Below are 26,634 nucleotides of genomic sequence, written 5' to 3' on the forward strand. Positions count from 1 at the left end.
AGATCTGAATGCAATCTTTTCTCTGTCTGAGCCCTGACATCTGGATCATCAGATTAATTCTTTGTTTTGGAGTTTGTATGTGCCTATGTGTTGTGCGTTACCTGCTTTCTCTTTTAGATTATAGCTTACTCCATCTTGCTCGGCCTTATTTCCAGATCAATACAATTAGTATATTATTAGTGCTTAACTCATTCATTTGAGGCATTGTGAAATGGGCTAAAGCATCCGAGTTTTAAGCACAGAGCTTACCACAGTGGGAATGCTCAGTGAATACTGGTAGAACAAATGAACATATGGTTCTTCTGATTTGCTACCTTGATTCTATATTATTTCCAGGGTAAGGCCTTTTCTTATCCCAAACCTCGCTAAGTTTGCAAGGGTCTCAGTACCAGTAGCCTTCTAGATTTTTCCTGAGCACTGCCAGAAAGTTTAGGGGCAAGGAGGGAATGATCCAATGTAACAACCCTGAGTGAAAACCACAGGCGCTAAGCAGCTGGGTAATGTGAACAGACAAGTTCAGCTGAATCTCCAGAAACGCATCAATCACAGGATGATGGCAGCCTTTTGGGAACATTAAGAGATGTTTGAAAAGAAGCCAGAGCACAGAATAAAAAGATTGTTAGAGTTGGTTTTCAAAACCAAAGTCTCCATCATGCCCAACACCCTTTGGAAAGATGGCAAATTGACGTGTAAACAGAACTCATTTTCTTGAGACCCTTAGGAAATTAGAGAGGTTTTTTTTTTTTTTGTTTTTTGTTTTTTGAGCAACTTAATAGAAACTGCCTCAGGAATGGGGTCTGTCATTGCTTTTCCATGCAATACTGTTCCCCCTAAGGGGCTTTGCCACAGGCTTCCAGGGTGAATATTATAAAAGCCACTAATAATGGTCCTTCTCAGGTAACATTTTCTGGCATAAAATATTTTGGATTCATATAGTCTAAACACATTGAACTATAATGTGGTCAACACGACAGTGTTCTGACATACAAAGCTATGGTCTTTACTGCTATCCTGGTTTCTGTAGCCTCAAAGGTCCACAAGGAGTCAAGAGGATAAATCCTTAGCGAGGGCAACATAGAAGCTACCATGGTCCCATACAGGATTTATAGTCCATTGTTTTTCTCCAGAGAGAAAGCACGGACCAACGTAAAGCATAAATTAACGTGAACAACCCTGGCCGGGGAGTCAGGCTTCAGTCCTAATACTGCGAGAGGGCAAAGCCAATAGGACCTGGGCCCAGCATTTAACCACTGTGTGCCTTATCAATTAGTTAAAAGGAATTGAGCAACAGAGTCCTTAAAGGTTTTCCAAATATGGACTTTTTAATTGTAAGATTTCTTCTGGCTGGAGAGTAGTGGGTCTTGATGACTGGGAATCTGGCATCAGCAAGCTTGCTTTTGAATCCAGACTAAGCCTTTTTGCAGCTAAGATCTTAGACTCTTACTTGCTTATTCTGTGCCTCAGTTTCCTTTACTGTGAGATGGGGAGAGTAACAACTTCTTGTTTCAGTTTGGATATGTAGCAGCTATCGATTCAGGGGCTCAGACTTATTAGGGATCCAGACTTTTTATGTCAACTTGACCATCTTAAAAATTTTTCCTGCCTATTTGTTGCTTTTAGAAGACAATGGAGGTCTCTCCAGATAGGGTTTTCTTTCATAAGAAGAAGCAGGGGTGGTGGTAGCAGGATTTAGGGGGAAAAAAAAATGGTATAAATGGAGGAAAGGTCCGTATTTCAGGACTGCTTCCTCCAAAAAGAAGGAAACCTTCCCACAAGTTCCCAAATGATTTCTCTTTCGATTTCATCGGCCAGAACAGGGCCACAAGGCCCCTCCTCTGTGAGAGAAGGTGGCAAAGTCTTTCTCAGCTTTTGTACCAGTGGCTGGGAGCGCCACGGGGTTGGCCAGCAAATAGGTGTGACACACGGCCCAGTCGTGATGGCAGGAGGTCACGGGGATCACAGCGAATTCTAGTTGAGGGCTTAGCCCGGAGACTGACCCAGAGCTCCTTTTCTTTGCACCTGATTCAACCTCACCACAGTGATTTTCAACCATAGGTGTAAACCTGGAATCATGGACGTTTGGTACTGTTTGACTTCTTCCCCTTACGGTAATATCACTTTCCTGTGTATGCTCGGCTCAGGAATTAACCTAAATCAGCCCCTCTATCTTAAAATGTTTTTTTAATGTTTATTTCTTAGACACAGAGTGTTGGGGGGCGGGGAGGAGCAGAGAGAGAGGGAGACACAGAATCCGAAGCAGGCCCCAGGCTCTGAGCTGTCAGCACAGAGCCTGGCGCGGGGCTGGAACCCACAAACCGGGAGATTGTGACCGGAGCCGAAGTCGGACGCTTTACCGACTGAGACCCCCAGGCGTCCCAGGCCCTTTATCTTAGAGTCACTCCTTGAATGCAAGATTTTAGAGTTCTACAGAAGCTAAGGGGCACAGTGAGGGGACAAGTAAGCAGAGGTCATGAGGAACAGAAGCTATGAATAGGGGCAAGCCGGGAGGTAAATGGCTGAGGTCATTGCAGAAGCTGTAGAAACAGAACAGAGAGGGGCCGAGTTAGCGTGATGGGAACAGCAGCTGGTACTGCAGGGACAAGAAGATCAGACACCTGAAGCTGCTGCTTTGCCCAAGGTTGCTGGAGCTACCCTGTGTCCTGAGCCATGTTCCAATTGTACCCTGGCTGGGTACCACCTTCCTTGCTCCCCTCATGTCCCTATATTAGCCGCCCCCCCCAGTCTGGGGTAACTTGCAAAAGTCTCCAACCCTTGTAATTGCTGAGACTGGCTCACAAAAGAATTCAAAGAACTTGGAGAAGCGTGCTATTCTGCTCCTAACGGAGAACGAGCGAGGGAGACCAATGCACAGCCTCTCCCACACCTGTTGGCTGTTATCGAACAGCCACAGTCACGGTGGGAGAAACCTCTCCAAGCACGGGCTGAGAATCTGTTTTGTGCGGTCCCAGTGGCTCATCAGCCTGCGCCCCAGGGCCCCACGGCCCCCTGTTGATGGACCAGGAGTCTCATCGGGAGGGAATTCAAGAGACCCGCTTTGCCACCCTACCCTGGCTCCATTTACATAATCCTTCCTAGGCTGTTGCTTGTGTAGTTCAATTACTTGATTGACTTCATATTGTGGGATGCTGGACGAGGTGAAGAAACAACAGGTTCTTGGCTGTACCCTCTGGCCTGTTCTGTTCGGTCTTGTTGGCTTTAAGGATTTCACGAAGCTTTGCATCGCTGCCAACTGTCTCCCCGGGTGTTTTTCACAAGCAGCATCCTGCTTCCATGCGCCCATCTCCCAAGGGATCCCTAGGACGTGGGACGGGGACCTAACCCTTCAGCTGCAGGCACGTGGGTGGGGTGTGCGGGCCACAGAGGATCCTGAGAAATCCCTTCAAGGGCCCCCCAAGTTGCAGAATTTAGCGCTCTCCTTCTGGCTTCTTCCTATCCTCCTCCCCCCCCACCCCCCAGGAGAGATGGGGGTATTTGTTCAGGAGGATCTCATGCTGTCTGGCAGCTGTGACACCAGGGAACACAGCTTGAAGAACTAGCTTCCCTGACATTTTGGCTCGGCAGATTTCCGACCACGGAACTGTTAAGCCACATTTCAGCTTCGTTTCCAGGCATGTGTCTTCTTTATTTATTAACTCGAAGACTCTGCCATTTCTTACAGAGCTCCATCCCTAGGTTCTGTTGACACGTTTTCCCCCCTTTCTTCTCAGCTTGAGCGGAGCTCAGCTCGAATCAAACTCCCCCCTGACTTGTAAACAGCTTACGAGAGGTTTCCCATACGTGACTGAATGGCCCTGGACTGGGTCCCAGGAGGGGGTGGATCCCCCAGCCTATTTGTCCCCCACCTTCACTGGCTGAGTAAGCTTTGGACTCTGTGGGTGGGTGCGACACGGGGGTGGGCTGGGGGCTGGCTTGCGTCTGACAAGTGAAGTCTAAATGCATTTTCCCACAGAACAATATTACTTGTGAAGGCCTGCAAGCCCCCTTTACCTTCACAGCGCTAAACGTTGTAGTACAAGCTACATTCGTGGTTTCTAGACCATGACTATACATTAGAATCACCTGGGGGTGCGTTTAAACGCTGCCTGAGGCCCTTCACCACAGTCGGGCTCAACCACCCCTAGCAGAAGCCCTGGCACAGGTGCTTTTAACAAGCTTCTCTAGAAATTTTTTAATTTTTTTTAACATTTATTTATTTATATATTTATTTATAAGACAGAGCATGAACAGGGGAGGGTCAGAGAAAGAGGGAGACACAGAATGTGAAACAGGCTCCAGGCTCTGAGCTGTCAGCAGAGAGCCTGACGCGGGGCTTGAACCCACGGACCCCGAGATCATGACCTGAGCCGAAGTTGGCTGCTTAACCGACTGAGCCACCCAGGCGCCCCATCTTCTCTGGAAATTCTAACGCAGACGGTGTGGGGTGGGGGGGGGGGAAGAGCCCTGGGATTTTGCAGCCAGGCCAAGACTGGAGGGAGGCACCAGAGGGATCTGGGGGCAAAACTGAAGGAGGTGTTCACTTTCACAGCGGTGCAAATCGGCCCTGTTTTGGGGGTTGCATTAGTCAACCCGGGATTCCAGGTTTCGGACGGACGCAAGCTTTTAGTTTTAAACTTGCGTGAAAAAGCTTCTCACAGGCCTCCGCCCGCTTACAGTTTGGAGATTTCTCCCCTCCTTGCCTGTTTCTCTTATTGTCACATCTCTTTGTAACCCTTCCCACCCCAAGCGTTTTTCTTGTTTTTCCTCTTCCCTCCTTATGAGAACTTTCTTCTTCCCCTTCACCTCTCCTCCTCCTCCTCCCCCTCCCCCGTCTTTCCTTTGAGAGCATGCTCTTCACCTTCCCTCTGCTTGTGTGCTTTGGCTCTTTCCCTCCCGCTCCTTCCAAGCCTGTTCACTTGTTTTGGATCTCTGTCTGGTTCCTCGCCCCGGCTGCTCCTTCCCTGCAACACACAGACCATCACCCATGAGTCAGCCAACTGGCTCCCATTTAAATACCTCCCAAGGTTCTTTACGTTAAGCAAGCGTCAGCTGTGGCCAGCGCTCCAGCTGCTTTTCATGAACCACCGCTTGGCCCTCGTTGACACCAGGCGGCCCTTCTAGGCAGGGTGGGCAGCAGTGGGGGTGGTTTGGGAGCAGGAAATACAGATTGGCAAGGATAGAAAAGATCCAACAGCCACTCTTCCTCTCCCTGAAGCTACTTTGAGGAGGAAAGACACATGTCTGTAAAAGTCTTAAAACCTTGGATCCTGGTGGCCTCTAAGGCAGGTTTCCCTCCTGCCCTCCTGTCTCTGACGGCGCAGCTGCTCGGTCTAATCTTTTGACTGTTTCTGCCCTCTGGGTTTTCTGGAAAGATAAACAGTGCCATCATCTTTTTCTCAGGCCCTCCAGCACGATTGGCACTTCCGCAGCTGGGAATCAATCTTTTTATACCACAACCATGCCAGATCTTGAGAGCTGGGCCAGCATCCCCTTTCCTTGTGTGGGAAAAATGAGGACGAGGGAAAAAGTCGAGAGCCAGAAGCATCAAGTCGGAAGCTTCAAAAGGCTTCCTTCCTGCCAGGTGTTGTCCACACAGGCAGAAAATGCAGTGTTCTTGGGAATTGGTCCCAGGCGTGGCCTGTGAGAGCCTCGTGGGAGAGGAATGAAGCACACAACTGGGCTCTGCTCCCTCATCTATACGCACTCGTGGTCGCTCCGGTGGCCTTAGCCTGTCCCCACGGACTTAGTTCCCACCTGCCCCCCCCCCCCCCAGGAGGCAGGACTGGAGGGGGTGGGGGACACGATGTGGAGCAAGCCCTCTGCCCAGATGGTGGGAGGCCCCGCCATGGCCTGACTGCTCACAAACAGTGTAGCCTGTCCACATGTGTGAGATCACCTCATCCTTGGTTGGCATTAGTAGGATGTGGCAAGGAGGCTGGCACTGCTCGTGTCATACCGGTGAGAGGAGGGGCGGCATGGTGCCCACTATAGCCATCTCACTGCAGGGATGCACAGGAGGAAAAGGAATCGGTGACCTCTTGGGCTTTGAGTGGGGTGGCCGAGAGGGGATGGGCATATTTCGGCAGGGGAAGAGCATACGGAAGTGGTGTGAGGGCAGCTGTAAGCAATGGCGACTACATGTTACATGCTACAGTCTTCCACTCATTTTCACATACACCTAATTTGAGCCGGAGGATAAGCCTGTGCAACAAACAGAGCAGAATCTCTTAACTTCATCTCACAGGAATTCAGAGGGGAAGGGAGGCCCAGAGTTCACAGTGCTAGCAAATCACACAGCGGAGTCCTCTCATGGCCCAGGCCCTGGAATTCTCTGTTGAAATGTCGTCGTACTGAGCAGTCTAGAGGTTGGCCCAACTGCTTTGGTGAGACCCACATTGGGTGTCATAAATGCAGTGGCATAAATGGGTAAGACAAATAGCTCCATGCTGATTTGGAAGGGGTACGAGAGCAAGGCCAGCATAAAGTTGGAGCTCTTAGGAAGCGGTAGCCAAAGGGACTTGCCCTCCTGGGAGGGAGCAATGACACATGTGCCCCCTCAAAGGCCATTGACGGAGCTCAAAGTCAGTTCAGACTGGAATGGATGTTGTAGGAGGCGTTAAAGGGCCTACGGGGGAGTGGCAGTGGGCTCTCTCAGTTGGCCAGGTGTAGATTAGGAAGACGGTGTGTCTGTTGTGGTCAGCGTGGCAATCATCCGGAACAGGGCTCAGCTGGAAGGGACTAGAAGCAGCAGCAGCACTAATAATCCAGGTACTGGTTGTAATAGTGTCGCAGGATTGTCGCATGGGGAGATGGGACACCGAGGCTTTTCTGCCCGGGAAGCAGCTTGACTCATTGCACCGGCTCGGGTTTACTGGGCTCACACCCGAAAACCTGAGCCCCGAGCGCAGCGGGGTGTAGCCTTTCGTACAATTTTTCCTCCTTTGTCTCCCGTATATGGTAACATCCAGTCTGAACGGGCGGTCTACGTTACAGACTTGTGAGGGATATTGTGCATGCACCGGTAGCCAGGTTGCCTTCCCGCGTCTTGAGGTTTTTTTTTTTTCCACATTCCGTAGGGAGGGACTACAGCAGTGGCAAAAGACTATGGGTAGCATGAAAGATTTCTCCTTCTTCAAGAGGTTCTTGCCATTACTTGGTCTGCCAGTTTAGGCAGAAGCATGGTTCTAAGAGACAAAGACCGTGATACTCTCCCCAAAGCACGATCCTGGACCGCTAATAATTCGCAATTTATCAGTTTGCAAATGACACTGTTAGATCTTTCAACCTCCATGGAAGGCAAGCAGATATTCATCATCGCCCCCATTTCCAGATGAAGCCTAGAAAATTCACCAGCATCTAAAAATCTTAGAGCCAATAGGTCTAAGCAGACAGATCAGAACTTAAATCCAGGGCCTCCAATTCCTAATGAGTTCTATTTTCTCTGCTCCCTTCTGTGTGCTGAGGCATTTACTAGGCTAACGTCCTCAACTCTCCCTTGACCAGGTTTGAGTCTACAGATAGCAGCAGGCCAGCTATTCCTAAGTGTGGGAAGCTGAGGCCAGGGAGACTGGGGACTGGATGGAAGAAAATGATGCTTTCTTATACCTCACCTCTCCTCAGAGAAAGGGTGCTCGAGGGTGCTGCTGTTGACCTAGTGTTGGCGTTAGGATGTGAGGGCAGTGATCGACTCGGGGCCTCCGGACGTCACCAGGCCCTTCGAGATGAAGGAAACAGCAAATTTCTCTCCCAAAGTCTTTGTGCAGTTTCCTTTAGCAGCAACTTGGTGTCTCCTTCCTCACTGCAGAACACATTTCCATAAACTTATTTCTGTCACAGAATAGAGCTTGGTTTTAAAGCTGCCCATATGTGAACCATGCTTTCTTCCCCCCCCCCCCACCTCACATAGTGTTAAAATGTAGGCGTGTAAAACACTTCTGCTTAACTGCAAGTCTGTGTCACGTTAGTACTATGTGCCTGTCCGTTCCGTAACCTGATGGAACTGGGGTCTCAGAATTGTGGCTGAAGCCCCAAAGCTGAGGAAGAGTAGGCAAAAATTGTGTCCGTAATCTACTGAAATCAGTCAAGGGGTTGCAGAACAGCTCCCTCTAGGCTTTTATCAGAGGGGGCCAAACCGGCCTTGGGCCCTCCACCTGCACCATCCCATGTAGTCCATATAAGCAGAGTCATAGAAAGGGGAGTCCCTGAGTGGTGGACTAAGAGCTTTGGGGGATAAGACTGTGGTATTTTCCCTCACTTTCCCATGGCGTGCCCTCAAGTCTCATGAGGGAAGGCCAAGAAAACACTTATCAGAACCACCCTAAAGTGGGGTCCCTGCCCTGACCTCTACATTTTAGAAAGAGGATCTCAGGAATTCCCCTAGCACACTCCTTATGGAGCAGGCAATCTGTGGCATTAGGGGACATGTCCTCTTGGAGCCCCTCCCCAGCACATTCCAGGTATCCAGTTCTCCCAGAGTGCCTTCCAGGGCCTGTTGAGGTCCATCAGTCCAAGATGGATGTGCTCAGCCCTGGGCCTGAGCATGGCCAGGGGGCAGCAGTTTTGGGGGGATGAGGGAGGATCCTGGATATACAGCTTGGATGGCCATAAGTGTGTGAGACAGTTATGAAGTGAGACACTTCTGGTAAGGGATGCAACTGAGGGTAGGAAGAGAAGCAGAACAGGCTATTGGCCACGGGCAGGGCCCTGGGATGGGAGACACATCTCTCACAGATTAAATGCCAAGGAGAATGAGAATCCTAAATTCAAACGGACCTTCCAGGCCATCATGAAGGGGTACATGTCAAGGTAGGAGGCTAGAAGGTACTTTTACTTAACAGTATTGTTAGCTACATCTGTAACTTTTTAAAACATTTGGATATTTGGTATGTGGGCCTCCATCTGGACTCTTGCCTTGGGCCCTGCAACATTAGGGGTGGGCCTGCCTCAAGGAGACCTGGGGGCCTGCAGGAGGAGAGGCTCACCCCTTGTCCTCTGGTTGGCTGACTTTAAGCTACAGAAGAGCAGAGGTTTACCCAGCACCTTGGGAGAGGTTTGTACTTCCCCGTGAAAGTTCGGGGGGATATGAGACCCTACAGCCTGGAGCTTGCCTGGAGCACCCTGAAATCAGAAAGCTAGCTGGAATAAGGAGAAGAAAGTTCTCACATCCCTTGCCATTAAAAAAGTATTTATTTATTCATTCATTCATTTATTAATTTATTATTTGTTTTTAAATGTTTATTTTTGAGAGAGAGAGAGAGAGAGAGAGAGAGAGTGCAAGTGGGGGAGGGGCAGAGAGAGAGAGGGAGACAGAGGATCTGAAGTGGGCTCTGTGTTGAGAGCAGTGAGCCTAATGCAGGGCTCGAACTCACAAACCATGAGATCATGACCTGAGCCAAAGTCAGACACTCATCGGTTGGAGCCACCCCGGCACCCCTCCTTGGCCATTTCTGCCCTGACTTGTAGCACTCCTCAGCTACAGGAAGAAGAAAGCTTCAGTGTGGAGGGAGAGAGAAGTTTTGACTTAAATAAAACTTTTGTTTTTAATACCTGAAAAGATTTTAAGTGCCACCGTGAGGCTTGTTGATAGAGGTGGAAGCAGCCCAGAAAGTTCTAAGGTGAACCCAGGATGCTGTATGGGGGCGAGGGGGGTCTCAGAGAGCTTGGATTGGCATAAGGATAAGCGGGATTTCTTTTATATTCCAACGAGTCCGTTAGGCTGCTTATGTGCCAGAAATTCTGTGCTCACCACAACCTAACACCAAACTACTGACCCTTTGCCTTGGCCTTGAATCTTACCCGAACATTCTTCAGCAAGGAAAACGATGTTGACTTGGTAACTGGTCTCTGAGTATGGGACCATCCTCTCTGAACGTCATCTTGAAGATGAGAATGATGGTACCTGCTTTCACGGGGTTAGGAAATGCTCAGGCGCCCAGCACACGCTTATTTCCCTGCCCTTTCTTTACGGGCTAATGAGCATACAAATATGGCACAGTCAGAAAAATGTGAAAATTCTCAATTTTGCATGAGTGATGCCTGTGACTCAGCCTCCCAGCCTTTCTTGGGGTGGCTCCAGCCCACTGACTGCTGGGCTGAGCTCGCAAGTCTGTGTCTAGATGGCGAGCCCAGCCCTTTCCTCGGTGTCTTCAGCGATGTCTTATGCTCATGCTGAAAAGGGCGAAGGTTGCTAGCTCAGCTTCCTCCTTCAACTCTCACATATTTAGATAATAAATATCCTAATCAATGGATGTTGATGTAGTATTTATTTTAGCATGATTACTGTATGGCCAAAGATTACCTTTGATACTGGCTCCTCTTTTGTTCCGTACATACTACTTTTCAGCTCAAGGTCGAGAACATTGGGCTCATTTTTTCCATCTGAGTTAGTGGGAAGGATGAACTTTCCATCGAAGACTCACTGGACGCCTACCTGGAAGTTTGTGAATCCACTTTTACGAGCAGGCTGTGCCTTTGGGCCTGAGTGTGGTGGGAAGGGAATATGTTTCTATTTTCCTTGCTGTTCATTGCTCTGCATTAAAAAAAAAAAGAAAATGCCTCTTGACCCCTTTGACCAGAAAGTGGTGTTTCATTAAGACAGAGCACATATTGATTAGGCCAGCAGCAATCAGCTTAGGCCACACCAAATCGCTAGCTTCTCTGTGAGGGGACAAATGGCCTTACATCCCTTCCCGCTGGATATTCTCTCCCTGCCTACTTTACTCACCACTTCTGCTTCTGTCCTCATTTGCTTGTTTGGTTCAGAAGAAGATGGCCACCCCACTTCTGTGAGACGTGAATGGGAAGACCATGGAGGTGGCCAGGAAGCTAAAAATCACAGGGTAGCAAGTAGCATAGGGAGGCAGGGATATCAGAATGGTCTTGGGACCCCACATGGAGGGCTGAGGTGTGAGAAAAGCTGAAATAAATAAGTGCCGTGGTTCTTCCTTAGCTAAACTTTTGATCTGTGATGGGAGGGTGACCACGAGTTTCTGGGTGGTATGGAAAGGCCCATTCTGGAGGTTCCTTGGTATTATTTGCCCACTGCCGGAGACGATACCTAAGCTTTGGGGGTGTGTCTGCTAAGGAGTCCCTATATAGGGGATGCTCTCTTTGGTGGCCAGATCTAACAAGGCACTGGTGTATCAGCCATATTGTCCTCCTCTCCCCCAGCTCAGAAAGGCTGAAGGAAAACAGCTCCTCAGGGTGTTTAAGCAGGTCTGATTCCATAAGGGTATGTGTTGGCCTTGCCTCAGACCGAGTCCTCTGGGAGCCAGAAGTCCTGAATGATGGTATTGTTGCATTTGAATACCTCTGAGAAGCTGTCTGAAAGAAAAGAAGAGATAAAGTTGAAATGTTAAACGTTTCCAACAAAAGCTATTAGGGGAGAATTTCCTGACTCAGCACTTGTTGACATTTTTTGAGGGTTTCACAGACAACAGAAAGTTACTCTTTTTTTGCGTGTGGTTTTTGTTGTTGTTGTTGTTTAGGATTTTTTTTTTTTCCGTTTTTAAAGCTTATTGGTTTTCATTGATGAGAGGGTTGTGCAACCCAGGGCCCAAGGCACTGCCAGGAAATGCCAGTAATCAGTGGGTGAGCGCTCATTCTTGGTGCCAGAGAAAGCCTGAGCTGGCCTTTCCTTCAGCCTCTGCTGAAGTTTGACCCACCCTTATCTGAAGACACCAGAGCTGTTCTCCAGGTAGCTCTGAGTCTCACCTCTCAGGAATTCATTTCCTCCCTACTCCTGTGGAGCTCTGGCTTCTTAACCAACAGGCCATGTGGCCCTAAACTTGTGTTATGGGATGAATTATGTCCCCTTCCCACATTCATATGTTGAAGTCCTAACTGCCAGTCCCTCAGATTGGGACTTTATTTGGACACAGGGTTTTGGGAAAGGAAAAAAATTGTCCCTGCCCTTCAAGATTTTCCTGGCTGGTCCAAGAATCAAATTGACATAAAACAGATTAACAGGAGAAAAGGAAATTTAATTAGGTATGTGCAGGGGCTCCATAAGAATATAAGGCCCACAGACAGTCAGGCAATTAAGGCTTAGAAGGAGAGAAGGGTGTAGGGATTTGGGAAGGAAGACGATCCACAGAAAGATGAAAAAGAGTAAATGTTTGGTGAACAAATGTTGGCTGGGCCGTACAGACACAATGGGGCAAAGAGAGGAATTTTCACAGACTTGGCTATGTTCCTCCCTGTCTACTGCCCCTAGTTCATGTTATACTGTACTTATATCTGTGGTGATAGCTCCCTTCCTGGAGCAGGACTTCTATCTACGTTCTTTCAGGCAGTTAGGAGGAAAGTCGAAGTTTCTTCCTGAGTATTTTGTTTCTTAAAAATAACCAGCCTAAAATAGTCCACATGACAGAGAGACATATTTGAGGGTGGCAAATTTTGCTCATCTACAGGGTCTTTATAAGAGGTAATCGAGTTAAAATGAGGTCGTGAGGGTGGGCCCTAATCCAATGTGACCGGTATCCTTATAAAAAGGGGAAGTTTGGAGACTGACCCACACACAGGACAGAATCCGTGTGGAAGATAAATGCAGAGATCAGGAAGATAAATGCAAGATAAATGGTGTTTCTACATGCCAAGGAACGCCAAAGACTTCCACCACACTGCTAGAAGTGGGTGAGAGGCCCAGAATAGATTCTTCCTCACAGGCTGGGAAGAAAGTACGCTGCCATCTTTGACCCTGTTAGGTCAAAGGACGTTGACCTTGGACTTCTAGACTCCAGATCTGTGAGACAACAGACTTCTGTGGTTTAAGCCACCCGATCTGTGGCACTTGGATACAGCAGTCCTAGAAAACTAACGTTTTTCTCCATCTTCCTACTTATGGTTTTTCCCTCTGTCCCTCCTTTTCCCTCCCTCTTCTCCCCAACTCCTATTACATCATAATAAATTAGACCATGCTCTGGAATCAGACTGTGTTCAATTCAGAGCTCTGCCATTTACTAGTATTGTGTCCCTAGACTCTTGTCTGCCCGTGTTTCCTCGGCTGTAAAATGGAAATAATCATAGTAATACTGACTTCATAGAATAAATGGAAGAATTGACGGAAAGCCTGCTTTAAACATGAGAAGAGTCCAATCACTGTGCGGAATCCTAGTCTGAAGACTTCACGTCTTTTATCACTCCTGGGACTTTATACTGTGATCAGAGACATAAAACATTTGTGTGTGGGGGGGGGGGGGAGGGGAAACAGGCACCAAAAGCACATTTGTGGGGGAACAGTTCATGAAGCAAGGCTTTATGTGATGATGGGGTCACAGGATCTTTGTGCCGGCTCCATCAAGAAGTTCTTGATCACAAGACCCCACGGGTTGTGCTTTGAAAACAGACTGCTGCCCGGGCCCTTTCCCCAGACCGGCGACAGAGTTTCCGAACCTTAAGCGAATTGACTGATGAGCCTTCGGAGCTTCAGTTTCCTCATCCGCAAAATTAGGGTGACACGTGTAGCCCGGTTTCTGAGGGCTGGGGTGATAAGCCGTGGGCGTGTGCGGCCGGTTGTGGTGCTGTCACAGGGCAAACACTCAGTCACATGCGCTCCTCTTGGTGAATAAACGTTCAAATATTCTCCCTGGTAGCCTGTGCCCCAGCTTGACAACATGTCTGTGATTCCTGCCGGTTTGACAAACTCTGGCGTCTCTGTCGCGTAAAGGCTGTGGCACTTTCAGAGTGCTTAACACCGAGCGTGTGGGCCGGGGGGGTCGCCTGGCTAGAGGGTTTGTCCTCAGGAGCAAAAATGGGACAACAACCTGTGGGTCACTATTGAGGAGCTCCATTCTCTTTTTTTTTTTTTTTTTTAATTTTTTTTTTAACATTTATTTATTTTTGAGACAGAGAGAGAGCATGAACAGGGGAGGGTCAGAGAAAGAGGGAGACACAGAATCTGAAATAGGCTCCAGGCTCTGAGCTGTCAGCACAGAGCCCGACGCGGGGCTCGAACCCACGGACCGCAAGATCATGACCTGAGCCGAAGTTGGGCGCTTAACCGACTGAGCCACCCAGGCGCCCCGAGGCTCTCCATTCTTTAGCACGTTCCAAGGCAGCACAGAGTTCCGGATCTTAATTTTCGGTCTTGTTCCGCATCTCTTGTCTCCTTCTTCTTCCTCACTTTCTGGGCCTCCTTTTTTTTTTTTTTTTGTCTCTTCATTCTCCAGCAACACGGCTAGAGGCTGAGAGAAAGACCTAGGCTCCAATTCTGACTCCTACCTACTCCGATCCTACCAGCTGTACAGTGGAAAGTGAGGCTCCCAGTGGCTCTCAGCTTCCTTGCCCTTATGAATGAGGAATTTCAAGTCGCACGTTAAATGCCTCTCTTTTGATATTGAAATGAAAGGCTGAGAAGCCCTGTTAACCCAGTGGACACTGCTCCGTCAGTGTCATTCACGATCACTCATATGGCCTAACTCTGGTGGGGACATTTGAGGCCAAAAGGTGCTGCTCTTGGTGGCTGGGGCTCAGAGGCTATCTTTGGATAAGGTGGGTCAGCTCTGCTAAGGTGGCAAGGAGGGACTGAGCCTTCAGGAGGCTGGCTTTTGTGAGACTCCGGCTGAGGTATCTCTTTCCCAAGAATCTGAAGCGCTCAGGCCGGCACGGCCTGTGGATTCATGCTTTGAAAGAGATACAGCAACAACAGCTTGTTTGGGCCCACATCTTACTCCCGTATCTCCCACCGCTGGCCTGTGCCAGTACGATCAATTGTCCCTCTGTCTCGTTTGGTAACTTGGAAACTGTGCTGGGCATCTACGATAACCATTTTGGCTGGAACTAATGTCCTTTTGGAGGTGAGGAGGGAAAAAAGGAAAGCGATGTGACATAGACAAGGGACAGACGATTCTGTAAATGTTGGCAGGAGGGGACCAAGTTTTTAAAAGCAAGCCACTAGAAAGAGAATATTGTTCTACTTCATTCTTTTTTCTTCCTTCTCTGGGCTCACATTTCTAGGAGCTTTAATTTTCAAAACTTGAACAAGAAAGTGTATTATCTTAAATGTCTCCCATTAATCACCAAGTCCAGCCCAGTGGCGAGAGAAAGATGACTCATTTCCACAGTTGATTTCTTGGTAATGGTGGGTCAAGGCTTGCCCTTACATTTCCCCCTCCTGTCTAGCTAATGGGGAAAGCTTCCCCTTAGGAAGTACCCATCCTGGAGCAATTTTTCAAAGGAAAATTGCAGACGGGAATAGCCACTGACATGAAAATATTTCTCATAGGGAAACAAGGTAGCAGAGTAGCACAGTGATTATAAATACGGCCTTACCTTAGAGACTTATAGGATTAAATTGGAGGACCAAATAAAGTGCAGAAAGTCTCATTTAGCAAGGTGGGATATGTTGAGTAGGTCTCAATAAGCAGTACATACTTACCATTCCCCTTCTATGTGCCAGACCCTGTGCTAAACATGTAACTTTTGGCATTATATGATCCTCATTATATTTTATGTGACAGGTGTCATTTCCCCCTAGTTTATAGAGAGGGAAAGCAAGATGCTAAGTGAGCTGTTTAAGGTCACTTATCTAGTAACCTATGGAATCAGCATCTTTTCCCATATTGTCACACTATGTTATTGTAGAATTATGTACCTTCTTCTACTCCAGTGGCTCTGGGATCCCTGGGAGAATAGCAGACATCGACCCGTGAGGAAATTAATTGATCCTCCCTTCCCCGACAGTGCTGACCAATATGGAGGTCTTCTCTAGAAACTTCTCTAGAAACCAATATGGAGGTCTTCTCTAGAAACTTCTCTAGAAACCAATATGGAGGTCTTCTCTAGAAACTTCTCTAGAAACCAATATGGAGGTCTTCTCTAGAAACTTCTCTAGAAACCAATATGGAGGTCTTCTCTAGAAACTTAGAGTTCTACAACACTGGTGAGTCAGAGTACAGGGGTTGCTTTTAGCCCCCCCAGGAAGCATTGCAGGGGTTAAGATGCTCTTTAAATGATTTTAAAGGGATGCCCTTTCTGGCCCTGGCGAATTTCATCTCATAAATGTCAGAGAAGCTGCTCTGTCACCCTGCAGGCCGTCTGTCCCGACTCCTTGTCAGTGCTGAGTCCTGGTGGGGCAGGGGGATGGGGTGTGGGTTCTACAGAGTGCCCGGTCCAGATGTGTGCGCCCTGGGGGCCTGGGGGAGGGCTCCCTGAATGTGGGGGTGGGAGGTAGTCCTGAAGGGCTACTTCAGACTCTGGGAATACAATGAGCAGTGAAAAGGCAAGTTCATTTTTATATGGGTGAAGAGAGCCATGCCTCTAAGAACGTTGGCAGAGATGCGAGTCTAGCGGTTTCTTGAAGTGACTGTGTTCCCAACTGGCAGAATCTAGAAAAACCCCATGGGGTTGGAACGGCCCAATCTGGTGACTCTTAAGCCAGGCTTTGGTCACCCTACAAGCCATTCTGTCTGCACGCGGTTGCATGGGGGTGAGGCTGCGAGGGGAGAGCGTGTTCGGGAACACCTTAATGATGTCAGGATGCTTTTCATTGCTCATTTATCACTTAACAGCTCAGATTTGTAATGTGCTACCCGCGTTCTCCCTTTAGCCCAGACAATGCATTCTTTCAACAGTGTGCGGCTCAGGGGGAAGAGCCCTGCTGAAAGCAAAGCGGGGGTGCCTGCAGCCTGCCCCCTCGGGGAGGAGGGGCGTGTGGGGGGCAGGTGGGGACCAGATGCCTGGCTGCAGCCGGGCTGGGGGATGAGCACATGGAACAGCCACTTCTGGTTCCACTTATTCATTTCTCTGTGCTGAAAGGTGTCATATAAATGCTAAATAGGACAGAGAGAGATGGGGGCCTATCTATTTGCATTTTGTCTAATGTGAGCAGAGGCAGAGAGAAAAGCGGCTTAGCCGCGCGGCTGTTCACCTGCCCCGCCAGGCTAAAACATCTTCAGTTCCTTTCAATGCAGCCCACGGCAGTTCCGCTCCGGTGCCGCGGCAGACGTGGTGCGGGGCACAAAGGGCCGCAAGCCCTCTGTCCTCAGTGGGTTTACGAGACCGGTGGGGGAGGCAAGTTTCACCGCAGGAACCATTCGAACACAATACAACCCAGCATGTGGCTAAGTGGGAAGTCACGGGAAACAGATGAGGTACCGCGGGAGGCTGCGGAAAAGGGAGGACCACGCTTGCGGGCCGGGTGGGAAGCCTTCCTAGGGGCAAAAGGACTGGACTTGCCCCGTGACCGCTGGCCGGAGGGCAGATGGGCAGACGCGGCCGTGGAGATGGTCTGAGCATTCCGCAGGATCTCGTCATCTGCTGTTCTCCCGATATGTCCCCTCAATACCCCTTCTCTCTCGAATGCTGGGTCCTCCTCCTCTTTTAGGACTTGGCTCCCATGTGACGCTTCCAAGAGGTCTACCTCAGCCATTGTGGCAAAGTGGCAGCACTCTCCGCTGCACCACCCTCTCTCAGCGTCTCCTCCTTCTTCCTACCCCCACTTAACACAAGGGGCAATTAGGGATTTGTTCGCCACTGTCTCCCCCATTGGATCGCGCCATCACCCAGGAAGGGACTCCGCACATCAGTTTCACTCACCCTTGTATTCAGAGACCAGCACGGTGCCTACAGCCTGCGGGGCTCAGTAAATACCCGTCGAATGACAGAGTGACACTTGAGAAAAGTCTCCTTTAGCAGACGTATTTGTGGGCCAATTGAATCGGAGCTCTTGTTTTACATACCGGGAAGAAAATCTATAGATTCCGTAGGTTTGGCATGCAGCCGGATGTCTTTCAGGAGGAAGGGTTTTCATTAAAACACACAACCACACAAAGCAAGAAAAACAGAGCAATTGATGTAAGCATGCCAGTCAGGGCTGCGTGTTAAGAAGTAGGCTAAAAAGAAATAAAAATTTATGAAGAATTGCAATAGGGCCCTGCACAAACATGACCCACGATTATGCATAATTCAACGCATGGCATTTTAGTCTTGGACCCTGTCCCAGGTGGTTTATTCCTGGAGGAAGCAGGAGAATCTTGTGAAAACACAGCTTTACCTAAAACATGGTCCCAGCCATGGATCCAGGGAACAATGTCTCAGGGAGGCTCCAGGATAGTTGTAAGACAGGAATAGAGTTCTGATTTCATTCTCTGCTCAACTTGGGGCAGTGAAGAGATGAGTAGCCTGGATTATTCCCCTTTTTAAAACCAATTGTTTTGTTTGGTGAAGATGAAAAGAGCCACGTCAGCTCGAATACGGAACAAAAATTTTTAAAGGGAAATTTCCTTGGGTATACGGTGGCTGCTCTTTTATTTAAATTTAAACCGAGAAATACTTCATTTTAATTGTAGAAATTGGAGGCCACGAAATCAAAAATATCCTCAAGTTTCCTTAAATTATTAAAAATGATCTCTCTTCCCTTTGGCAAAATTTTATTTGGGAAAAGACAGGGGTGGGGAAGGGAAGAGGGGGACGATGGAGGGAGGATGATCAGAAAATAGAGAGACTGAATTTTGAATGTTGGCTTTGTGCAATGAACATCTTGCCATTTCTTATGCAACTTCAGCGGTAGAACCGGAAAGTTAGCATGTCTGTAGAGATTACTCCTCTCCACTCCCCCACCCCCACCTTCCACTGGCCCATGAAAGTCAAATTGTTGGGAGAAATACATTCTCACATTGAAAACAATATTCTGGTTGGCCTGTGGCTGATTGTCGAAGCTGCCATCCCGCAGTCTTTTGCAGGAGCTTTGAGATTCTACAGATCAGGTACTTTATGGTTTATAGAATACGAAAAATAAGGCTGTTGGTTTGAGTTAAAAAAAAAAAATTTTTTTTTTATCAGGCCTGCCTACGATCTTCTTAACATTAACTGAGAAGAAGGCCGTGTTTTTAACCATTATGTTTGGGTTGAGGTGGTGATCCAAAGTTAGGCTCCATGAGATGCCGGTTCTTGGACTGGCCCCACCCTTCCCAATCCCACCCCTCCCCCATCCTCCCCGCCCCCTACTCCCAGGCCTGAGGTGGGTTTCTCAGAGATGCTGCTACAGCCAATCTCAGGATGACTGTGAGGGATCTATTTCATCCTTGCTCATTTGTACTTCAGAGTGTTGTGTGCAGGACATCGATCCATCCTCACATTCTGTCTATGGTGTTTGTAACTGTTCCAGAAGAGAACTTTTCCCAAGTCAAATTCTACACCATAAATATATAGAGACAGCCGAACCCTGAAAAGTACTATAAACTACAGGTCATTATATAGTTTGGATAGTCATTTACAAAAAGCAATGCAATTTAAAAATTTGTTCTCTAAGCTCTGAAACTGATTCCACACCCCCCCAACCCCCCACCCCCCCCCCGCCCCGCCAGTCTTCTTTATACATTTGTCCTTTCAAAAACTGGGATATTTGGTCCATCTAAATTAATAAGAATGTTGATTATGAATGATGCATGGTCACTGGGATTTACTCAGAAGATGTTAGAGAATGGGTATCAACAGTGGGGTATCTCTATTGATGGAGAAATCAAGACTCATCCCTTTTTACTCACTACTTAGAATTTATTTTTCCTTTAACTGTACTCCAAATACCTAGATCCGTCTGCAGTGCAAGTGGGATCTCCAACATAGAAACCAAAGGCACCATATGCCTTCTAGCCTACCTTCCTAAAGAACCATAAGGCGCTTACCAAACTTGTAGGCTTGTGTTTCGCATCGGGACGATAAAAAATGTATAAGTAGATAGAATGTATTAGGCTCAGTGATGCATTATTTCTAAGCTAGAGAATTAAAATGAAAAAACTGAGAATAGAGAAATAGATCAGTGCAGTGGTATAGAAAACAAATGGCTCAGTGTATATATGGAACTTGGTTGTTTATGTTAGAAGTGGTACTAAAAAATCAGTGGGGAAAAGGTAACTTATTAAATTAATGGTGTTGGAATGATTTCCAAGTAGGAAAAATTCAACTGTATTCCTTCCTCATATCATACAGAGAGGTAAATTCAAGAAATAAAATTATAAAACTATTAGAAGAAAACCTAGAATTTCTCTACTACCTCAAAAGTGAGAAGGCTTTCCTTAAAGTACCAGAAGTGCGTCCTATAAAGAAAACGATTTATAGATTTGACAACATTGAATCGAAAACTCCTATATGACAGAAGACAAAGATAGGGTCAGAGGCAAGAAGTGATGGGGGGGTGGTGGGGAGGGACAGGGAATTTGCACCAGATATAATGGGCACAAGATTAATGTCCCAATTATATGAAGAAACAAGTACATAAAAGAAAATAGAAGCCACTTTAAAAATGAGCAAAGAGAAAGGCAATTCAGATTAGACTAAACCTAAATAGCTAATAAACATATATACATATGTTTATTATATTTATATTATTTATATTTATATAAATATAAATAATATATATAAAACTTTTTCTTTTTTTAAAAAATTTTTTTAACTTTTATTTATTTTTTTTTAATTTTTTTTTAACATTTATTTATTTTTGAGACAGAGAGAGAGCATGGACAGGGGAGGGTCAGAGAGAGAGGGAGACACAGAATCTGAAACAGGCTCCAGGCTCTGAGCTGTCAGCACCGAGCCTGATGCGGGGCTTGAACTCACAGACCGCGAGATCATGACCTGAGCTGAAGTTGGACGCTTAGCCGACTGAGCCACCCAGGCGCCCCAAACTTTTATTTATTTTTGAGATAGAGAGAGACAGAGCATGAACGGGGAGGGTCATCGCCCCAAACTTTTATTTATTTTTGAGATAGAGAGAGACAGAGCATGAACGGGGAGGGTCAGAGAGAGGGAGACACAGAATCTGAAACAGGCTCCAGGCTCTGAACTGTCAGCACAGAGTCTGACGCGGGGCTCGAACTCACGGACCGTGAGATCACAACCTGAGCCGAAGTCGGACGCTCAACCGACTGAGCCACCCAGGAGCCCCAATATAAAACCTTTTCTACCTTACTAGTAATCAGCAAAATGCAAATAAAGACAAGGAGATACCACGTCACATCCAACAAACTGGCAAAATTAAGAAGACTAATGATAGACAGCATTTGTGAAGAATACACAAATTATATAAGTGTATTAGTATAGTTTATTAGTTCATTAGTTTAACAATCGAGAGCAATCACTAGTTTTTACTAAAACCTTTGGCGCATATAATCTAAGACTTAGCATTTCTATATCTAGGTTCTCTTCTTGGTAGGGGTGAAGAATTGAAAACCTATGTTCCAGTCAATATAGAACAGGAGGGATTTTCAAAATACTTAGCCATAGAGTAGATACAGGCTCCAACCATTCAGAACAGATGCTGGCCATCGACCCGAGGAGAGTCCTACTAGGTGACGGCAGGGCTCTGAGGACAGTATTTGCACAACAGGTATGGCTGTACTGGTAGGGATGCATGAGCATTAAGCCCAAGTAATGTAGAGTAGAAGTCGAGGGTAGGGGTTCCAGAATCATCTCCTCTGGGGTTGAATTCTGGATCTGTTGCTTATCAGCTGTGAAACCTTGGACAAATTCCTTATCTGTGGCTGTAGTTTCCTCATTGTGTACAACAGGGGTTATAACAACCCATTTCTCATGGATTTGTTACAAAGATTAAGGGAGCTAATACATAAAAAGCTCCTAGAATACTTCCCCACATGCTTATTGAGTAAGCGCTCAATATATACAGTAGGAAAATGGAAACGAATAAATAGAAGGTACTGTATATTTATATAAGAGAATATCACATAGCAGTTAAAATGATTGAACTTTATGCACTAACCTAGATAGAGCTCAAAAAACATGTTGAGTGAAAAAAAAATCTGCAAAAACAATTTATTTATGGATGCAAATCGGAAGTTAAAATGGAAAGGTCTGGACCAGGAGGATACCCACCAAATGAACACCGATTATCTCTGGGGAGTCTGTAGGGTACCAAATGGATTTCAACTAATTTTTTTTTTAATCTAAATGAAGAAAATTCTCAAAAAAAAGACAAAAATTCAACATTTGTTAATTCTGAGTTTGTGGCTAGACATTTGGAATATTCTCTGAACTTTTCTGTATTTCAAAATTTTTAAAAAGACATGAACAAAAGTAGGGCCAGGTGTCAGGAGATCTGAGTGCTAGGACCAATTTTCCTCTAATTGACTTTGAGCCAATTGACTTAAACCTTTCAAGATCTTAGTTTCCTCCTCTGAAAAATCAAGTTAAGAATACTATTTATTTCAAGGGAGAGGGGGTTGAGAATTAAATGATATTTGGGGGAAGTTCTATAAATGTTAAGGCTCTATTCACATGTTAAGTAAAATAAAATTGAGTTGTTGGCTTGATAATTCCTAAGACTTCCCTAACTCTAATGGCATAAAGCTAGTAGAGGTGTTTTGAGGAAGAAGCAAGATAATGTATACAAAGCTATTAGCCCAGGAGCTGACACATAGCTTGTAGCAGAGACTGCTGGATGCCTATTCAGCAAAGAGTGTTTCCTTTTCCTCACCAGTCGAGTCTGAATTTATTCTGGGTGGTGATGTGCCTGGATAAAGAAATACTTTGCCAAGTCTCCTATGAAAAGGAGTTGTTGATTGGGCTTCTCGAAATTTTTAAGAATGCTCCCTCAGCTGGGAGAAGTTTCTTTTTGCCCTTTTTCTACTCCCTTTTCTGTCTCAGAAAGTAAAGATGATGGCTGACATTCCAACAGCCATCTTGAATCCTGGAGTGACCTTGAACATGTAAGACATATGCTCGGCCTGATGGAGAAGAAAGACAAAAAGTGTCTGAATCCCTGATGACTGTGGAGCTGCCATTACAGCCTTGGGCTGCCCACTTGAGGACTTCTTTTACATGAGGGAAAAGAAATGTGTATATTATTAAGTCACTTATTTGAGTTTTTGTTAAAAGCAGCCGAACCTAATCCTACCTGATATATTTTTGTCATTCTGAAGCTGTTTGCTTTCCTCCAATGCATTTTGAATAGGTAAACTAATAAAGAGGAAAATAAGGGCACAACACCTGTCCCTCTGCTATATGGAAAGGACAGGAAGCCCTCAATCACTCTCCTTGTTCCTCACTCACCTGTCTCTTTGCAATGAAGGCTCTCAAGGGTGTGCCTCCAGAGGAGACAAAGCTCAGGGAAGACTGTGTCAGGCCCAGTGTACCTCAGCTGGGCACATTAGTTCCCACTAGACCATTCTTGGCCTGTTGGTGAGTGAGGAGGAACCCTTCTCCCAGGAGTCTGAGGTGGTCAGTGTTTTATTTGTTTTTCTAGGTCATACTCAAGGGTAAGACAATAGGAGACAAGATAGCTCTCCCTGGAAGTGTAAAGGTGAGGAGAGACTATGATTACAGGTTCATTTTTGTCAAATCTTACACTTCTGTGATCCAAAGCTTTCTGTGACCTGATTCTGGAAATGGCAATAATGTACCCTGTAGGGAGCTATAAAGGAATACTAATCAATATTAACCAATAGGCAAGACCTCAGCTATACTCAGGACATATGGAGAGCTAGATTATCATTTTTTAATATAGTAGGAAGAAGAAAGAGAGACACAAGATATTTCCCTAAGCGTTAGTAATAAAGAGGACATAAAAAAGATCCATCAGCTCTTTGGACATGTGTGTAATATGCAAGGTCTCCTGTGAGCAATTCTCTGGAACCAAATGCAATAGCTCCAGCATTTTTCCCCAAGCTACAGAGGTTGGTAAGCAAGTATATTGAAAAAGTAGGCAAAAAGACGGAAAGAGAGAAAGGCAGAGGGAGAGAGAAAGAGCGAGAAACAGTAAAGAAGGAAGGAAGGAAGAAAGAAAAGAAGGAAAGAAATGAGAAGTGACAAGAAGCAAAGCAAAGAAGAAAAGGTCCAGAAGCTCCGATAAACTTTCTCCATTTCCTTGAATCAAATGGAAGAGACATAGGTTTAGTGGTTCACTGATGTTCAAAGGGTGATTTCCCTGAATTGGGGAGAGAGCCCAGGAGAGGTGAAATTTATTCTAACTAGAGCAGTGGGACTAACTGCATCTGTACACAGGGGATTCTAAGTCATGTTCTTAGGGGTGCCACAGAATCTGAGGTGCTCACCTTCAGGAGGTAACTTGAGCCTTGTTCTTAGCCTTATCTGGGTTTTAATTCAGATGCTGCCATTTGTGCCATGGGCAGGCCCCTGAGCTTCTTGTCGTCTGTTTTCCCCCATTTCCAAATACTGGGATTAGAACCCCTCATGTGGGGAGCACCCGGGGGGCTCAGTTGGTTAAGCATCCGACTTTGGCTCAGGTCATTGATCTCATGGTTCGCGAGTTCGAGCCCCACATTGGGCTCTGTGCCGACAGCTCGGAGCCTGGAGCCTGCTTCGGATTCCGTCCCTCCCTCTCTCTCTGCCCCTCCCCAATTTGTGTTCTGCCTGTCTCCCTCAAAAATAAATGAACATTAAAAAACTTAAAGAAAAAAATGAACCCCTCATGTGAACAGTTGTTGTGAAGCATGAAGGCGCTGTTGTGAGTGGAAATGCCTGGTGGTGGGCTGGACACAGAGCAGCTTCTCAATAATGTGACTCCTGCCCAGTACCTTTCCTCCTTACTCAGGTCCTGTATTGGTGCACATGCCCTGGGCTGCCCCCACTGAGATGATCCCCGAGTCTGGACTCAATGGGCAGAGAATAACAGGCAGAGGCATATAAGGGTGAGGCCATGAGATTCCACCCTGATCTCCGCGACAGGGGATTGAAATGCGCGAAGAATTTAAAAACAGTTATTAAACCAGCTAAAATGGGCTTTGCTACCACCTTGGGCTCCCGATTCAAAATAATGTCACGATAAAATATCCTCCCTGAAAAAATCTTGTAATGATCTAAATTTGAAACAATAGCTGCGATTATTGTTGGTTAAGTTTTAATGCTATGTGTAAGCTTGAAATCAGCATGTTTTTATTACATATTCTTTCATACACATTATACTTTATACGAAAGTAAATTCAGAGACTTCCTGGCTTTGTGGGAATAAGCTACATGCTTTTATTTCATGAACCAGTTCCTAATGGTTCAGAATCAGTTGAACTTATATATATCTGTTTCCCTACACCATCATACCACACATTCCTGTGTCACAACACTAGATTTGGGGCGCCTGGGTGACTCAGTCAGTTGAGTGACTCTTGATTTCGGTTCAGGTCAGGATCCCAGGGAGGTGGGATCAAGCCCTGAGTTGTGTTGAGCGTGAAGCCTGCTTAAGATTCTCTTTCTCTCGGGGCACGTGGGTGGCTCAGTTAAGTGTCTGACTCTCTATTTAGGCTTAGGTCATGATATCTTGGTTTGTGAGATCCAGCCCCTTATCAGGTCCTGTACTATCAGCTTGAGATTCTCTCTGCCCCTCTCGTGGCTCACATTCTCTCTCTCTCTCTCTCTCTCTCTCTCAAAATAAGTAAATAAACTTAAAAAAAAAAAAAAGATTCCCTCTCTCCCTCTGCCCCTCCCCCACTCATACACAAGTGCCCTCTCTCTCTCTCCGTCTCAAAAAAATTAAATTAAAAACACCCACTAGAGGGGCGCCTGGGTGGCTCAGTCAGTTAAGCATCTGACTTCGGCTCAGGTCATGATCTCACGGTCCGTGAGTTCGAGCCCTGCGTCGGGCTCTGTGCTGACAGCTCAGAGCCTGGAGCCCGTTTCAGATTCTGTGTCTCCCTCTCTCTCTGACCCTCCCCCATTCATGCTCTGTCTCTCTTTGTCTCAAAAATAAATAAACGTTAAAAAAAAAAGAATTAAAAAAAAACACCCACTAGATTTGAAGTAAATAATAATTTCAGAAGATAAGAAAACAGTTTGAATTACCTCATTTCTGTCATTGTCTTTGAGCATTTTGAGTGTTATTTCTGTTTGAAATTTGAAACAAGGACACTGATAAACCTGTGGGGTATAATGTTTTTGTTAAGTGTAAATTTTAGTTTGTACCTGAAATATCTTACTGAATGTGAACAATATCTTTAAAATTGAAATGTGGTCTTTAACAAAATTTTTTTTAATGTTTATTTTATTCTTGAGAGAGAGAGGGAGAGACTGAGCGTGAGCAGGGGAGGGGCAGAGAGTGGGAGACACAGAATCCGAAGTAGGCTTCAGGCTCTGAGCTGTCAGCACAGAGCCCAACGCGGGACTCGAACTCACAGACTGCGAGATCATGGCCTGAGCCAAAGTCGGACACTCAACCGACTGGGCCACCCAGGTGCCCCAAAATGTGCTCTTTTAAAAGTATGATTGTTTTTAAATGAAAGAGTGAATCCAGTAAATAAAATGTCACCACAATGTTATCATTTCATAGTTAGCCAATTTGTACTTCTTGCAAACATTTTGATTTGATTAAAATTTATTTAGAAGCTAGTGAATGATTCTTTATGTAAAGTAATATTATCACATATTATAAAGAAAGGATCAAAGTTCAAACTGTAATTTGAATGTAAAATTCTTGGACAAAAAGTGCTTTTTCCTTTTACGTACATACAGTAAACTTTTTCTTTTCTTTTTCTTTTTTTTTTACTGGCAAATTATAAAGTATAATAAAGGAAAATTTTCACTGCCTGTGAGATTTTCACTGGCTTTTCTGGCAATGCTATTTTTAATTTTATTTCAAGATTTTGATGAAAATAATTCGGTTGAATGGAGGAAGGGATGTTAACAATGATCTGTTTGGGGGATTAAATACACCAGGTAAGGCCAGTGATCATGTCCTGA

Source organism: Panthera pardus, unplaced genomic scaffold, assembly GCF_024362965.1.
Source record: "Panthera pardus isolate Hobbes unplaced genomic scaffold, ASM2436296v1 HiC_scaffold_2, whole genome shotgun sequence".
In the NCBI taxonomy this organism is placed as follows: domain Eukaryota; kingdom Metazoa; phylum Chordata; class Mammalia; order Carnivora; family Felidae; genus Panthera; species Panthera pardus.